Genomic DNA, 7,500 nt, shown 5'->3' with positions numbered 1-7,500 from the left:
GTGAAACGAAAATCATTTTTGAGAAGAAAAAATTTTTGTATGGGAGGGCCCCTGCTAGAACATTTTTCCCAAGTGCGTCGATTTTGGGTCGCCGACACAAGCTCGGGTCAAAAAAATTTTTTTTTCTCGGTGACTCAAAACATCAATTTCAGACTCCCCTGAGTATGAAAAGTGAAACGAAAATCATTTTTGAGAAGAAAAAATTTTTGTATGGGAGGGCCCCTGCTAGAACATTTTTCCCAAGTGCGTCGATTTTGGGTCGCCGACACAAGCTCGGGTCAAAAAAATTTTTTTTTCACGGTGACTCAAAACATCAATTTTAGACTCCCATGAGTATGAAAAGTGAAACGAAAATCATTTTTGAGAAGAAAAAATTTTTGTATGGGAGGGCCCCTGCTAGAACATTTTTCCCAAGTGCGTCGATTTTGGGTCGCCGACACAAGCTCGGGTCAAAAAAATTTTTTTTTCACGGTGACTCAAAACATCAATTTTAGACTCCCCTGAGTATGAAAAGTGAAACGAAAATCATTTTTGAGAAGAAAAAAATTTTGTATGGGAGGGCCCCTGCTAGAACATTTTTCCCAAGTGCGTCGATTTTGGGTCGCCGACACAAGCTCGGGTCAAAAAAATTTTTTTTTCACGGTGACTCAAAACATCAATTTTAGACTCCCCTGAGTATGAAAAGTGAAACGAAAATCATTTTTGAGAAGAAAAAATTTTTGTATGGGAGGGCCCCTGCTAGAACATATTTCCCAAGTGCGTCGATTTTGGGTCGCCGACACAAGCTCGGGTCAAAAAAATTTTTTTTTCACGGTGACTCAAAACATCAATTTTAGACTCCCCTGAGTATGAAAAGTGAAACGAAAATCATTTTTGAGAAGAAAAAATTTTTGTATGGGAGGGCCCCTGCTAGAACATTTTTCCCAAGTGCGTCGATTTTGGGTCGCCGACACAAGCTCGGGTCAAAAAAATTTTTTTTTCTCGGTGACTCAAAACATCAATTTTAGACTCCCCTGAGTATGAAAAGTGAAACGAAAATCATTTTTGAGAAGAAAAAATTTTTGTATGGGAGGGCCCCTGCTAGAACATTTTTCCCAAGTGCGTCGATTTTGGGTCGCCGACACAAGCTCGGGTCAAAAAAATTTTTTTTTCTCGGTGACTCAAAACATCAATTTTAGACTCCCCTGAGTATGAAAAGTGAAACGAAAATCATTTTTGAGAAGAAAAAATTTTTGTATGGGAGGGCCCCTGCTAGAACATTTTTCCCAAGTGCGTCGATTTTGGGTCGCCGACACAAGCTCGGGTCAAAAAAATTTTTTTTTCACGGTGACTCAAAACATCAATTTTAGACTCCCATGAGTATGAAAAGTGAAACGAAAATCATTTTTGAGAAGAAAAAATTTTTGTATGGGAGGGCCCCTGCTAGAACATTTTTCCCAAGTGCGTCGATTTTGGGTCGCCGACACAAGCTCGGGTCAAAAAAATTTTTTTTTCACGGTGACTCAAAACATCAATTTTAGACTCCCCTGAGTATGAAAAGTGAAACGAAAATCATTTTTGAGAAGAAAAAAATTTTGTATGGGAGGGCCCCTGCTAGAACATTTTTCCCAAGTGCGTCGATTTTGGGTCGCCGACACAAGCTCGGGTCAAAAAAATTTTTTTTTCACGGTGACTCAAAACATCAATTTTAGACTCCCCTGAGTATGAAAAGTGAAACGAAAATCATTTTTGAGAAGAAAAAATTTTTGTATGGGAGGGCCCCTGCTAGAACATATTTCCCAAGTGCGTCGATTTTGGGTCGCCGACACAAGCTCGGGTCAAAAAAATTTTTTTTTCACGGTGACTCAAAACATCAATTTTAGACTCCCCTGAGTATGAAAAGTGAAACGAAAATCATTTTTGAGAAGAAAAAATTTTTGTATGGGAGGGCCCCTGCTAGAACATTTTTCCCAAGTGCGTCGATTTTGGGTCGCCGACACAAGCTCGGGTCAAAAAAATTTTTTTTTCTCGGTGACTCAAAACATCAATTTTAGACTCCCCTGAGTATGAAAAGTGAAACGAAAATCATTTTTGAGAAGAAAAAATTTTTGTATGGGAGGGCCCCTGCTAGAACATTTTTCCCAAGTGCGTCGATTTTGGGTCGCCGACACAAGCTCGGGTCAAAAAAATTTTTTTTTCTCGGTGACTCAAAACATCAATTTTAGACTCCCCTGAGTATGAAAAGTGAAACGAAAATCATTTTTGAGAAGAAAAAATTTTTGTATGGGAGGGCCCCTGCTAGAACATTTTTCCCAAGTGCGTCGATTTTTGGGTCGCCGACACAAGCTCGGGTCAAAAAAATTTTTTTTTCTCGGTGACTCAAAACATCAATTTTAGACTCCCCTGAGTATGAAAAGTGAAACGAAAATCATTTTTGAGAAGAAAAAATTTTTGTATGGGAGGGCCCCTGCTAGAACATTTTTCCCAAGTGCGTCGATTTTGGGTCGCCGACACAAGCTCGGGTCAAAAAAATTTTTTTTTCTCGGTGACTCAAAACATCAATTTTAGACTCCCCTGAGTATGAAAAGTGAAACGAAAATCATTTTTGAGAAGAAAAAATTTTTGTATGGGAGGGCCCCTGCTAGAACATTTTTCCCAAGTGCGTCGATTTTGGGTCGCCGACACAAGCTCGGGTCAAAAAAATTTTTTTTTCTCGGTGACTCAAAACATCAATTTTAGACTCCCCTGAGTATGAAAAGTGAAACGAAAATCATTTTTGAGAAGAAAAAATTTTTGTATGGGAGGGCCCCTGCTAGAACATTTTTCCCAAGTGCGTCGATTTTGGGTCGCCGACACAAGCTCGGGTCAAAAAAATTTTTTTTTCTCGGTGACTCAAAACATCAATTTTAGACTCCCCTGAGTATGAAAAGTGAAACGAAAATCATTTTTGAGAAGAAAAAATTTTTGTATGGGAGGGCCCCTGCTAGAACATTTTTCCCAAGTGCGTCGATTTTTGGGTCGCCGACACAAGCTCGGGTCAAAAAAATTTTTTTTTCTCGGTGACTCAAAACATCAATTTTAGACTCCCCTGAGTATGAAAAGTGAAACGAAAATCATTTTTGAGAAGAAAAAAATTTGTATGGGAGGGCCCCTGCTAGAACATTTTTCCCAAGTGCGTCGATTTTGGGTCGCCGACACAAGCTCGGGTCAAAAAAATTTTTTTTTCTCGGTGACTCAAAACATCAATTTTAGACTCCCCTGAGTATGAAAAGTGAAACGAAAATCATTTTTGAGAAGAAAAAATTTTTGTATGGGAGGGCCCCTGCTAGAACATTTTTCCCAAGTGCGTCGATTTTGGGTCGCCGACACAAGCTCGGGTCAAAAAAATTTTTTTTTCTCGGTGACTCAAAACATCAATTTTAGACTCCCCTGAGTATGAAAAGTGAAACGAAAATCATTTTTGAGAAGAAAAAATTTTTGTATGGGAGGGCCCCTGCTAGAACATTTTTCCCAAGTGCGTCGATTTTTGGGTCGCCGACACAAGCTCGGGTCAAAAAAATTTTTTTTTCTCGGTGACTCAAAACATCAATTTTAGACTCCCCTGAGTATGAAAAGTGAAACGAAAATCATTTTTGAGAAGAAAAAATTTTTGTATGGGAGGGCCCCTGCTAGAACATTTTTCCCAAGTGCGTCGATTTTGGGTCGCCGACACAAGCTCGGGTCAAAAAAATTTTTTTTTCTCGGTGACTCAAAACATCAATTTTAGACTCCCCTGAGTATGAAAAGTGAAACGAAAATCATTTTTGAGAAGAAAAAATTTTTGTATGGGAGGGCCCCTGCTAGAACATTTTTCCCAAGTGCGTCGATTTTGGGTCGCCGACACAAGCTCGGGTCAAAAAAATTTTTTTTTCTCGGTGACTCAAAACATCAATTTTAGACTCCCCTGAGTATGAAAAGTGAAACGAAAATCATTTTTGAGAAGAAAAAATTTTTGTATGGGAGGGCCCCTGCTAGAACATTTTTCCCAAGTGCGTCGATTTTGGGTCGCCGACACAAGCTCGGGTCAAAAAAATTTTTTTTTCTCGGTGACTCAAAACATCAATTTTAGACTCCCCTGAGTATGAAAAGTGAAACGAAAATCATTTTTGAGAAGAAAAAATTTTTGTATGGGAGGGCCCCTGCTAGAACATTTTTCCCAAGTGCGTCGATTTTGGGTCGCCGACACAAGCTCGGGTCAAAAAAATTTTTTTTTCTCGGTGACTCAAAACATCAATTTTAGACTCCCCTGAGTATGAAAAGTGAAACGAAAATCATTTTTGAGAAGAAAAAATTTTTGTATGGGAGGGCCCCTGCTAGAACATTTTTCCCAAGTGCGTCGATTTTGGGTCGCCGACACAAGCTCGGGTCAAAAAAATTTTTTTTTCTCGGTGACTCAAAACATCAATTATAGACTCCCCTGAGTATGAAAAGTGAAACGAAAATCATTTTTGAGAAGAAAAAATTTTTGTATGGGAGGGCCCCTGCTAGAACATTTTTCCCAAGTGCGTCGATTTTGGGTCGCCGACACAAGCTCGGGTCAAAAAAATTTTTTTTTCTCGGTGACTCAAAACATCAATTTTAGACTCCCCTGAGTATGAAAAGTGAAACGAAAATCATTTTTGAGAAGAAAAAATTTTTGTATGGGAGGGCCCCTGCTAGAACATTTTTCCCAAGTGCGTCGATTTTTGGGTCGCCGACACAAGCTCGGGTCAAAAAAATTTTTTTTTCTCGGTGACTCAAAACATCAATTTTAGACTCCCCTGAGTATGAAAAGTGAAACGAAAATCATTTTTGAGAAGAAAAAATTTTTGTATGGGAGGGCCCCTGCTAGAACATTTTTCCCAAGTGCGTCGATTTTGGGTCGCCGACACAAGCTCGGGTCAAAAAAATTTTTTTTTCTCGGTGACTCAAAACATCAATTTTAGACTCCCCTGAGTATGAAAAGTGAAACGAAAATCATTTTTGAGAAGAAAAAATTTTTGTATGGGAGGGCCCCTGCTAGAACATTTTTCCCAAGTGCGTCGATTTTGGGTCGCCGACACAAGCTCGGGTCAAAAAAATTTTTTTTTCTCGGTGACTCAAAACATCAATTTTAGACTCCCCTGAGTATGAAAAGTGAAACGAAAATCATTTTTGAGAAGAAAAAATTTTTGTATGGGAGGGCCCCTGCTAGAACATTTTTCCCAAGTGCGTCGATTTTGGGTCGCCGACACAAGCTCGGGTCAAAAAAATTTTTTTTTCTCGGTGACTCAAAACATCAATTTTAGACTCCCCTGAGTATGAAAAGTGAAACGAAAATCATTTTTGAGAAGAAAAAATTTTTGTATGGGAGGGCCCCTGCTAGAACATTTTTCCCAAGTGCGTCGATTTTTGGGTCGCCGACACAAGCTCGGGTCAAAAAAATTTTTTTTTCTCGGTGACTCAAAACATCAATTTTAGACTCCCCTGAGTATGAAAAGTGAAACGAAAATCATTTTTGAGAAGAAAAAATTTTTGTATGGGAGGGCCCCTGCTAGAACATTTTTCCCAAGTGCGTCGATTTTGGGTCGCCGACACAAGCTCGGGTCAAAAAAATTTTTTTTTCTCGGTGACTCAAAACATCAATTTTAGACTCCCCTGAGTATGAAAAGTGAAACGAAAATCATTTTTGAGAAGAAAAAATTTTTGTATGGGAGGGCCCCTGCTAGAACATTTTTCCCAAGTGCGTCGATTTTGGGTCGCCGACACAAGCTCGGGTCAAAAAAATTTTTTTTTCTCGGTGACTCAAAACATCAATTTTAGACTCCCCTGAGTATGAAAAGTGAAACGAAAATCATTTTTGAGAAGAAAAAATTTTTGTATGGGAGGGCCCCTGCTAGAACATTTTTCCCAAGTGCGTCGATTTTGGGTCGCCGACACAAGCTCGGGTCAAAAAAATTTTTTTTTCTCGGTGACTCAAAACATCAATTTTAGACTCCCCTGAGTATGAAAAGTGAAACGAAAATCATTTTTGAGAAGAAAAAATTTTTGTATGGGAGGGCCCCTGCTAGAACATTTTTCCCAAGTGCGTCGATTTTTGGGTCGCCGACACAAGCTCGGGTCAAAAAAATTTTTTTTTCTCGGTGACTCAAAACATCAATTTTAGACTCCCCTGAGTATGAAAAGTGAAACGAAAATCATTTTTGAGAAGAAAAAATTTTTGTATGGGAGGGCCCCTGCTAGAACATTTTTCCCAAGTGCGTCGATTTTGGGTCGCCGACACAAGCTCGGGTCAAAAAAATTTTTTTTTCACGGTGACTCAAAACATCAATTTTAGACTCCCCTGAGTATGAAAAGTGAAACGAAAATCATTTTTGAGAAGAAAAAATTTTTGTATGGGAGGGCCCCTGCTAGAACATTTTTCCCAAGTGCGTCGATTTTGGGTCGCCGACACAAGCTCGGGTCAAAAAAATTTTTTTTTCTCGGTGACTCAAAACATCAATTTTAGACTCCCCTGAGTATGAAAAGTGAAACGAAAATCATTTTTGAGAAGAAAAAAATTTGTATGGGAGGGCCCCTGCTAGAACATTTTTCCCAAGTAAATTCGATTTTTCCCGGTGAGTCAAAAAATTTTGAAAAAAATATTTTGCCAAAATCGTGTTCATTGCCTATTATAAGGGACCAGGTCAGCTCACACGCATTTTTGGAGACCATATGGAAAGTGCGTCTGGGATTGCGGAAATTAAGTTTAGAGTGTTAAATGATGGTTTCGCAATCCCGAAAGGCTCAAAATCCACCCTAAGGTTCCCCGGGTGAAATGTGGTTTCCAAGGTGTGAGCACTATCGGTGATAGAGTTGGAATGTGATTTCCAGAGCGCAGGGCGACTGGGCTAGAGCGAAAATCATAGACAAAGGTAAGTATTGGACTGAACAAATCGAAGCAAACGAAAATCATAGACAAGGGTAATGGACTGAACGACTCGAAGCAAACGAAAACCACACACAAGAGTAATGGACTGAACAAATCGAAGCAAACGAAAATCACATACAAGAGTAATGGACTGAACGAATCGAAGCAAACGAAAACCACAGACAAGAGTAATAGAGTGAACGAATCGAAGCAAACGAAAACCACAGACAAGAGTAATAGAGTGAACGAATCGAAGCAAACGAAAACCAAAGACAAGAGTAATGGAGTGAACGTATCGAAGCAAACGAAAACCACAGACAAGAGTAATGGAGTGAACGAATCGAAGCAAACGAAAGTCATGGACAAGAGTACTGAAAATCGGACCAAACCTCTAGAAGCACACGAAAATCATGGACAAGAGTACTCAAAAACACGGACCAAACCTATCGAAGCACACGAAAACCATGAACACAGGGATAACTGAGAACGAACCTACCTATCAGAGCATGTGAAAGCATGGATAAGAGTACTGAAAATCGGACCAAACCTCTAGAAGCACACGAAAATCATGGACAAGAGTACTCAAAAACACGGACCAAACCTATCGAAGCACA

The sequence above is a fragment of the Anopheles moucheti genome (assembly GCF_943734755.1).
Source record: "Anopheles moucheti chromosome X unlocalized genomic scaffold, idAnoMoucSN_F20_07 X_unloc_40, whole genome shotgun sequence".
Lineage (NCBI taxonomy): Eukaryota > Metazoa > Arthropoda > Insecta > Diptera > Culicidae > Anopheles > Anopheles moucheti.
This window is presented reverse-complemented; position numbering follows the sequence as displayed.